Source organism: Uloborus diversus, chromosome 2 (assembly GCF_026930045.1).
Source record: "Uloborus diversus isolate 005 chromosome 2, Udiv.v.3.1, whole genome shotgun sequence".
Taxonomy (NCBI): Eukaryota; Metazoa; Arthropoda; class Arachnida; order Araneae; family Uloboridae; genus Uloborus; species Uloborus diversus.
Window position 1 is genome coordinate 207,453,854 of NC_072732.1, and position 10,912 is coordinate 207,464,765.

Sequence of the window (10,912 nt, forward strand, 5' to 3'; positions counted from 1 at the left end):
TAATTGTATCTGTGAACATTTCATGGCAATTGATATTTGAGTGTAATTTTCAGTGTTTGTGTATAATAAATCATACTGGGGCCAGTAACCTCATTGTCTCAAATATTTTGCACAATGTATGACGTTTAATATCACATATTTTCATACATGGTTAACTTATAATACAATTATCTTTTCTTTAATCATCCGACGCACCGCAGAAAATGATTGGACTATACTTTTTTTTATGACATCCACGGACATCTTCATCGTCACTTCCATATATTGCGTCAATTAACCAAATAAGGCCAGGAGCTCCGACGCGTAGAACAGCAGTAACAGCAGTTTTTATCCAAAACACTAAGAAATACAGAGAATAAACGCTTGACCTTGCTTTTTTTTTTTAAATCGTGTTTCTAATTGTATGGATAAAGTACCCTATTAATTTTTATTCGTAAGTATCTTTAAAAATCGAAAGTTTCCATAGTCAGTGGCGGATTGGTTCAAGAAATCGGCTCTGGCATAAAGAATGTCGCGGCCCCATAGCTCCTAATACAAATTTTTACCAAACGGTTGCGAAACGATATCCCTTAAATATGAAGAAATCATTCGTAAAAATTAAATACTTAAAAAAAAAAAATAACGGAACGGATTCTTTCTGTGTTTTAATGGTGAACAATTGATACACGATAAACTAAATCTTGGTTTGTAAAAAAAAAGGGGGGGGGGGTAAAATAATCTATTTAAATATTTTTAAATGATTGGAGCTTCATTGATTATTTCCGTAATGATATCTTCTAACATATCTTTTGTTAGAATAGAAAGGTTATTTGGGAAGCGGGTTGACCCCTTAATTTTGTCAAACACATGCAGCAATACACAGAGAGAAAGAGAGTAGATTTATTTTCTTGTTTATGGGAGTCATGACATTAAATGTTAGCAATGTAAACCTAATTGTAAGTTTAACATTTGATCAGAAATAAGGGGTCTGGGGGTTTCTCCCTCGGAATTTTTTTTAAATTGTAGGCTTAAAAACTCAATTTTAGATGATCTCTGGTGGTGTAGGGAGAGCAGAAGTTCGAAAGCAATTTTTTGGACATTTTTTCTGGCAATTTTTTGGAAGTGAAACTCCAAAATTGGATTTTTATATTATTCTCAATTATGTTAGGAAGATGGCGTCCAGGAAATTTTCAAAAGCTTAGCTCTGAAAACGCGGTTTTAGAAGATTTTGAACGATGTTAGTGAAAGGAGAGATTCGTGCAGCATCCACCAAGAATTTGCTTAAAATGAAGTCTTAAAAACGTGATTCTAAGCTTTCTTTGATAAAAACTAATTCATAGAAAGTTGTTCAAAAGTTAAGTTCCAAAAACGAAACTTTAACTGACCTCCTATGAATTTAGGAGGAGGAGTAATGGCGGGGCTCTCCCTAGATTTTTCCAAAATTGAACATTAAAATCGAGATTTCTGACGTGCTTTACTGTATGATGACGAGGGGAGGTGGGGGGCTTTCTTTCAAATTCTTCAATGTTGTACATTCGGAAACTGTGTTTTAAATACCTTTCGTAATGTTAATAAAAAGAGATAAGATCGATGGTAAACTTTCGAAACTAAATCCTATCAACGCAACACTGTAGACGATCTTTGGTATTGTTATGCATATACATACACCATATAGACTCCCGTTACCTGTCACAATTAGAATTTGAATGTTAGAAAACACAATAAGAAGTACAATACAATACATTAAAAATGCATAATGATTATAATTACAAAGCTGCGTGATAAATGGCATAAATACCAAAATTGGCACTAAATGAAAATAATTCTGTTAAACCAAACATAGACAATGTGAATCACTATGTTCTCTGGGGGAGGGGGAGGGTTGGAGGGCTAAAAACAAAACAGTTTATTAAATTTTAGAAACACCAATAATTTTTTATTACAGGAGTTCATAACTTAAATTTAAAAACCCTAAACAAGATAATCCCCTCTGGATAAGAATGAAAAGAGGGTGTGTATTAATGTATTCTCATGAGAATGAAAGAAAGCTGTGCGAAGATTTTCGGAAGGAAAAATAGAGGGGTTTATATTTAACTAGTGGCACCCGCACGGCTTTGCCCGTAATAGAAAAACTAAAAGGTCTTTTGGTTCGCCTGTATATTTACAAAAAATGTATGGTGAATTTTCTCGCCAATTGGCTTGTACCCATGTTACGGTTCCACGTTATGATAATTTCGTATCTCGCCAATTGGCTTGTGCACATGTTACGGTTCCACGTTATGATAATTTCGTAATTTACTCGTCCATCTTATGATTTTTTTGTTCTTAAAATTGGAAGAGAAAAAGAACCACATCGAATTTTCAAAAAATCGCTTCGAGGTGCACACCCCCATGCTACAAACTAACTTTGTGCCAAATGTCATGAAAATCGGCCGAACGGTCTAGGCGCTATGCACGTCACAGAGATCCAGACATCCCACAGACATCCTCCGGACAGAGAGACTTTCAGCTTTATTATTAGTGAAGATGTGAAATGATGAGGTTAGTGGAAGATATAAAGGCCTGGTGTGTACCTGAAAGTCCATGACACCATGACATGAACTTTTTCTTGATACAGAACCTGAAAGTGAGAAACGAAGTACGTAGATAGGGAAATGATTATGGCCAGTTACAAAAATTGTTTTGTGTCTAGATTTAATTTGAGGTTTCAACTTTTTTTTTTTTTTTTTTTTTTTTTTTTTTTTTTTTTTTTTTTTTTTTTTTTTTTTGAGATTGAAGCTCAAAAAATGTAATAGGTTTAGACAATCTTCGATGATGCTATGGGATATGGGAAAATGTTCAAGGGACTTCCGAAATTTTTTCTACCCTGATTTCTGACGCTCTTCAATGATGGGGAAGGGAAGTTTCTAGGTAGCTTGCACCGGAAAGGCTCTCCTCGAAGTTTTTCGAAGCTGAAATCTCAATTACGCTGGATGCTAAACTAAGGGCGTTTTTCCAAGAATTCCTAAAAAGCAAAGTTTTAAAAACGCACTTTAGGCTAGCTGTGGTGATTAAAAAAGGAAGATATAAGCTTTTGGATCCCTCTCACCCCCTCCCTTTGATAAGGCCCCAACCTTTATTTATCTTTTTATTTTAACTACTGATAAAAAAAAAAGAATCAGCAGCCTACAGTTTTCGCTTTCAAAACCATTTAGACTTAGATTTTCCATAGTAAAATTTTCAATTTCCAGCCTGGTATTTTTATATGCTTGAAAAGCAAGCTGTCTGCGGTCGCAGGTTAAAAAAAAAAAAAACTGTTTTTGAAACAACCTGATGCTTTGGTGACCTTAAATAACCTTAATGACATTAGGCCTTTTTTTTTCAACTCTACATTTTATTTTAATTTCATTATCTTCTTCACCTCTTGATAAAGTTTAGTTTCATATTTAAACATTTAGAACACTGATCTGACTATTTATTTCAATATTTTCAATCTCTCTTGCTGTATTTTAATTTTTCTCCTAGATAAACCATGTTTCGGGGGCCTATGTATTTTTCTCCACTTGAACTCTGATTTTCATGATGATATTTTTTATTAAAAAATTAGGAAAGGTAGATGGTAGAAAGGGTAGATTTGTCGGCGATCCCTGAGACCCATGTTTTTTTTTTAAATCTAATCACTTTCAAATTTAACTGTCTTAACTAAGGGTCTTAAACTGTGGATTTGAACCCTTCGAGGGATACTGAGGGAAACTGAAAGCTTCATTTTTCGTAAAAAGTGTTAGAAACGCACATTTCGGAGGTCTTTACTTGAATAGTCTCAATAATATGGTATTTTGGATGCCCTAAATTGTGTTTTAAGATTGCATTTTATGTTAAAATTTTATTGAAAAATGTCACTTTTATTGCAATTGTTATGAAATACAATTCATAACAATTGTTAAGTGTCATTCATAAGTGAAGTAAATGTGAATTGTCATTCGTAACTGTAACTGACAATAGGGAAGTTGCAACCTATTAAATGTTCATATTTTGACTGATGGATACTGTTAATTGATCCTCAAAACTAAAAAATTCACCATCGCCGAATTTTAAAACACCGTGATTGATTTTTAATGAATTTTCAAAAATCCACGCGCAAAATTGCGCTTTTCTGAAACGTCACGAGCTTACGTCACAGGGCACTAATGGGCAGCCTTCCGCCGAAGATCCCTTGTTTTCGCTAGGGACATTTTGAGCGCGCTGATATTTTTATTTTTTAGAAATTCAATAATCCTTTTGAACACACTATGGAGGCCGGATTCGTTAAAGCACAATCTAAATAGTCTTCCTCAAGTAACATCAATGATGATATTCGAATATTTCCGAGAGGATGAGAGGTTTAATGTTCCAGAAACTCGAGGAGTTAAATGCTAGGGAGATAAGCCTTTACGTACGTTTAACGTAACGTTAAACGTACTTAAGTACGTTTCGTTTTCGAAGTCGAATGCACGTCCGTCGGTTTCTCCCCTATCGGAAGAGCGCATGACGTCACTTCCTATGCCATTTGACGTCACAAGCGCTTGAACTTTAAAAATTAATTTAAAAAAAACCTACTTATCGTATCGCAAAATTTTTTTCACCTATGATGTTCATACATGTTACTCTATCATATAAAATTGAAAAATCGAAAACTTCCCTATTGGGCAAAAGTATTTTAACTTTTTAATACTGCCAACATTTTCCTGTTTTTTATTGCATTACTAAAACGAAATTAGCGGCCCCATTTCTGAAAAACTGAGGTGGTGTAGCATCTCCCCCCGGATCCTTTTGCGCCGGCCTTGCTCCCTCCACCCGCGGCGCGGGCTCGAACCTATTCGTTAAGAGAGACTGAAGTTAGAGAATTTACGTATCGGTATTTACATTTTGTTGTTTGTAGACAGGGCTACTGAGCGGCCCAAACATGACCGGCCCACCGGGCAAACGCCCGGTTGCCCGCCGGCTGTATCCGCCACTGTCCATAGTCAAATTGGCACATTTCCTGTTACCAATCATATATATATATATATATATATATATATATATATATATATATATATATATATATATATATATATATATATATATATATATATATATATATATATATATATATATGTGTGTGTGTGTGTGTGTGTGTGTGTGTGTGTGTGAACTTTCGTTTTGCAGTGTTGTTTTTTTATTTGTGTAAAGAACTGTTGTACAGAGCGCCCTCTTGTGGGAGAAACACTTTGCCAGAATGAGAAAACGCGAGACTGGAGTCGGATGCTTGAGCGAAAACAAGCAAGTAGTGTTCCAGACGGGAACTCTGTATAGAACGTTATGTCGTAGTTCCAGATGGGAACATTCAGTCTCAACTATTTGTGTTTATGTTCGTACTTGTACTTGAATGTTTAGTGTGAAATTAAATGAGTGTCGTTGAAGAGAAGGACTTGTCTTTTTTGTGTAAGCAACGAGAGTTGGAAGATCCATATTTACATATATACAGGGTGTTCCGCTTTAACCTACAAAACCTTTATTTTTGCAATCGTTAGTCCTAGATGTATACTTCCAATTGCAAAAATACTCAAAATCAGATGCAGAGTTCATATATTGAAAGTTTGAAGTAAAAATAAAAATTAGTCAAAAAAATACAAAATTTAATTTTTTATACGGGCCCCATGTCCCCTTAATTATATTTAGGGAAAAAATCTCCATTGAAAAACAATTTTAGCACAAAAAATTTAAATTAGTACGACCAATATTCACCGAGATATGAAACGCAGCGTTTTGTGACTTACACCACTTTTCACTCGCCTTTAATAACGCCTTTTGGGGGAAAATATAGCAGTTAACATGTGTTTTAAATTATACATGTGCATAGAGTGCGGTTTTTTAAAATATTCGAGGTTTTGTCATGTGTTTTTTTTTTCGTATCACGGCATAATATTTGCATTTATTTTTGAATAGCAATGAAAAATATAAATACCAATCTTTTCTTACTTTGACGATCTGTCATTCTTCTGAAAGGGTAGTAAGTTCCAATCTCATCTTTTGGATTGTCCCTTTAAAATTTGAATTGCAATATCTCCCTGAGTTTTGGTCTCACAAATGTCAAACTTTTGTGTTAGTAATATCTTTCAATGGAGATTCTTTCGCTAAATATAAGTTAGGGGCCTGAGGTCCGTATAAAAAGTTAAATTTGGCATTTTTGACTTATTTTTATTTTTGCTTCAAACTTTCAATATCCTAACTCTGCATCTGATTTTGAACATTTTTGCAACTGGAAGTATACACCTAAGACTAACGGTTGCGAAAATAAAGGTCTTGCAGGTTAAAAGGGAACACCCTGTGTGTGTGTGTGTATATATATATATATATATATATATATATATATATATATATATATATATATATATATATATATATATATATATATATATATATATATATATATATATATTAGGGAGGTCCTTATTTATATGGGAAATTTTTTTTTTCGGAATTCAACAAGTGACGCCCCCTAGTTTTGTGACACTATAATAAAAAGTAGCGTGTGCAAAATTTGAACTCGATCGGTCAATAATAACCCTAGGCCGTTGAACTTTAACACTTTTGATAATTTTCTCACAAATCTTTGAGTTTTTATTTCAGACCCAGTACATCGTTTCTGATAAATTTGTAAAATATTTTTACAGTGAGGTAGCACTAAAATTAATCTTTTAAATTACTTTATATCATCTAAAGATTTTACGTTGAATAAGAATGAAATAATGCTTTAGAAACGTTCCTTAATCGTACGCTTTTCTCAATGTATCTCGATAGTGTGTATTTTTTCCCGATAGTCTTGGACGGTTTGTAAAATAAATTGCTTTGGGACTCATATTTGGTAAATTAGTTGTGAAATTCTTCGATTAATATTGTGCTCCTCTTTCAGTTGTATCATTCTCAATTTTCAGTATTTTAACGATCTCTCTTCCCTTTAAATAGCTTCCTTCATTTTGCCGTGAATCAGGATCTAATAGGAAAAAATCTTTTAGTATTTGTAACTTATCAAACAGTTTTATTGACTCGTAATTGATTCTATAGAGAGGAAGATCTTTACCAAGAAAGTATTCCAAATCATCTACTGTTATTTGAAATTTGTTAAACAGTCATCAGACATGTCTTCCTTATCACAAGCATTTTTTGGACTTGTCTTTTCCTATCTTCAAAGTTAATTCTTTCATCCAATACGGACAAAGCTACTAGTTTATCCCCTAAATACCATAAGTGATTTATGAATTTTCCAACCACTGCTTCTGCTGCATGTTTGTCGTCATTTTGTACGCGGCTAGTTTTTCAGACATATTATTCAAAGGAGCCTCGATTGTGTTGCTGCAAAAAACCATTTCTTCATACAGCATTTAATTGTAAAACAGCTTTGTAAAACAGCATTGAAGGGCTTTCTTTTCATGTAAGGTCAATTTAAATTGTTTCCTAAATATAAAAATTTTCAAACAAAAATTCCTTTTGCCACCCGTGTGGCTCAGGGTAAAGCTCCAGGTTGCCGAAAACATATCCCTGTTGGAGGAAAATCACCAGGAAATATTATTAAAAGTTATGAGAATTCTCTGTAATCTTTCTCAATTCCGCTTTTTACGAACGATAATATGTCATCAACTTCGTCTTTTAGAATTTAAGTGGTATGTGTACATGATTGAAATGTTATAAGTTCTGAATGATGGAGATCTTTCCACAAAATTTCGAAGCGTTTAAGTAATTGAATATCTGATCTAGAACTGAAAAAGGCAAAAACTTCTTTAAGGACACATTCTGCAGTACGATTTCAAGTGCATGATGATGGCAATCCAAATGTAATATATCACCGTTCAGTTTTTGCTCTAAAAAATTACATGCACGATTTATACGGTTTGTATTGCAAGTCGTTGTATCAAACACCATAGCTTCAACAGTTAGCAGTAAAGAGCTATCATCTAAGATATCATATACAACTGTAGAAATATCTAAGGAATTCCGAGTAGCTGTTCAATATTAGGGCCTAAAGCTATCATGGTAATCCTGTCGGCGTACTTTTTCCAGTTACATCTGGATGTAGCTTTGTATCCCAGTGAATAACTGCAAAATCTAAATTTAAATACATGAATTTTAATTTTATTTCTCGAAGATTTTCTTTTGCTCTCTTAAGGAATGTACGATTGATCACTAGGTGATTTGGACTTAAATTTATTGCATCTACATAGGCTACAAAAGCTATCATGGTAATCCTGTCGGCGTACTTTTTCCAGTTACATCTGGATGTAGCTTTGTATCCCAGTGAATAACTGCAAAATCTAAATTTAAATACATGAATTTTAATTTTATTTCTCGAAGATTTTCTTTTGCTCTCTTAAGGAATGTACGATTGATCATTAGGTCATTTGGACTTGAATTGCATCTACATAGGCTATAAATAAATGAACAACATCTTTATCCCTAATATGGCATTTGTCTAACAGTGATGAAAGGCGAGATGATATCAATAGTTGTCAAGCTTTTTTGCATTGTGGAAGACCAGCTGTAGAAAACAAAATTTCAACAGGTTAGGATGGATACCCATTTCGGTTTCTAAATCTTGTGAATCGCAAGAATTTGATGATAATAAAGGCCTATATACTGAAATAGAAGAAAATTAGTTTAAAGTATTGATTTCTACATTGTTCCGATCTGGATATTTTTTTTAATTTATATTTTAGCTATGGAAAATACAGTATATTTTTATGTTAGGAGTAATCGAGGATTTTTCGAAATTTATATTTTAAAAATTAAAAATTGCATAAGCATTTAGGTATGTTTATAACTAAGGAACAGCGAATTAAAATATAATTGCAATTACTTATATTTATAGCATTGAAACCTTACGACTCTATTTGCCACACCTATTACATACACAGGGAATTTTGTAAATCAACAACCCCAAAGCCTGGAGAACGCAATTTTTTGTTGTCAAAGATCGTTCATTAATGGCCTAGGCCATTCATTAATGGCCTATAGAATTCCTTGTGTCCATCTTGATGGGAAGAAACGTTCCCCTGTCGCTTGGTTGGAACAAGCGCAGAAGAGCGGTACGCTTGACCCAAGGCCATTGGTGTACGTTTTATTCTTTGTAACGTGTCAAATTTTACAGAATGAAAGTGAGAGAATGGTCGGTCTGGAAGTAGCAGCACCTATTGAGGTTCAAAATTACTTTAAATATAAAACGTTAGAATATTTTTACATAAAAATGAGAAAATCCGCAATTTTTTCTTCGAAACTCTAAGAAGGGGCCCGTAGGGGCACGTGTTAATATTCATGGATTAACTTAAAATTTTGCAAGGATCATTTATTTGTACAATGGAACAAATTGAGGGGGCGTCACTTAAAATATCTGCAACTTCAAAAATAAGGACCACCCTAATATATATATATATATATGTATATATATATATATATATATATAGAGAGAGAGAGAGAGAGAGAGAGAGAGAGAGCGGGAGGGGGGGGGTATGATCTGTAGAAAATCTTATAGTGACATTCAAGGCCAGCCTGTCCCAGTCTCCTCGCTGAAAAAAAAAGTGTTCTTTGTAAGGTCTTGTCAAGAAATAATTTATAACTAGCTGATGGATTACAGAAAGAAATAAAATTTTGGTTTACATTTTCTTACATTTCTTACATATTTTTATACGCTGTTATAAAAAAAAGGCATACTTGCACCAGTGGCGCAGCCAGAAAATTTTTCTCGGAGGGGTTTTCAAAATCGAAAATTGTTGCTTTCTTTTCCGTTCATTTAGAATGCATAATTATTTAATATCAAAAAATTTCTACAGATTAGTAATTATTCGTTCAAAGTAACTCCTTAAAAACAATTAATAATTCGTATTGATATCACTATGAAACGAAGAAAGTGGGAAAATGCACAGAATATTTATTATTAGCTTTACTTTAATCTTATATCCTTTTTTGTGTGTGTGTGTGTGTTTTTCGCGAGATCCAGTGTTGCCAGATGATCAAATCCAGATTTCCCCCAATTCCCTTCCAACTTTTCCCCAAAAAGCGATGTTTTCTACCAAAATTCCCCAAATGCAAAAATTATTTTTCCACTAGTATTTTCATAAAATGAATCGACTTCCTCTAATATTTTTGTCTCTTGAAAAAAATTTTTTCCCCAAATAGCCAAATTTTCTTATAAAATTCCCCAACTTTTTTTCTTTACATTTTCGCTTTTTTTTTCTTTTTTTTTTGTCTTCTTTATCTTTCTTTATCTTTACTTATAATAAAGCTGAAAGTCTCTGTCTGGATATCTCTCTGTCCGGATCTCTTTCTGTCTGCCAGGATCTCTAACGTGCATATAGCGCCAAGACCGTTCGGCTGATTTTCATGAAATTTGGCAAAGAATTAGTTTGTAGGATGGGGGTGTGCACCTTTAAGCGATTTTTTGAAAATTTGATTTTGTTCTTTTTCTATTCCAATTTTAAGAACATTTTCCCGAGCAATAAGATGGACGAGTAAATTACCAAGTTATCATAACGTGGAACCGTAACGTGGGCAAGCCAATTGGCGAGAAATTCATCATGCATTATTTGCAAATATACAGGGGGACCAAAAGACCTTTTAGTTTTCTACTACGGGCAAAGCCATGCGAGTGCCATTAGTCATAAATACAAGCGCCTGACCAAGAAATAAGAAATATCCAAATATTTTTTTCTACTCGCTTTTATTACTCTGCTTCTGTATGTATATTTAAATTATGATTTTTGTATATATTTATCCAAGAACACTCGTCATCACACTTATTTTTACCTGTTTCACGTATCAACTAGTTACTCACGCAGAACATTAATGCGAATTCCATAGCATAATATTCCACATTATGCGAAATACGAATTCCATATAGTTGAGCAAAGCTAAACCAACGCTGTTTGATACAAACAATGTTCCC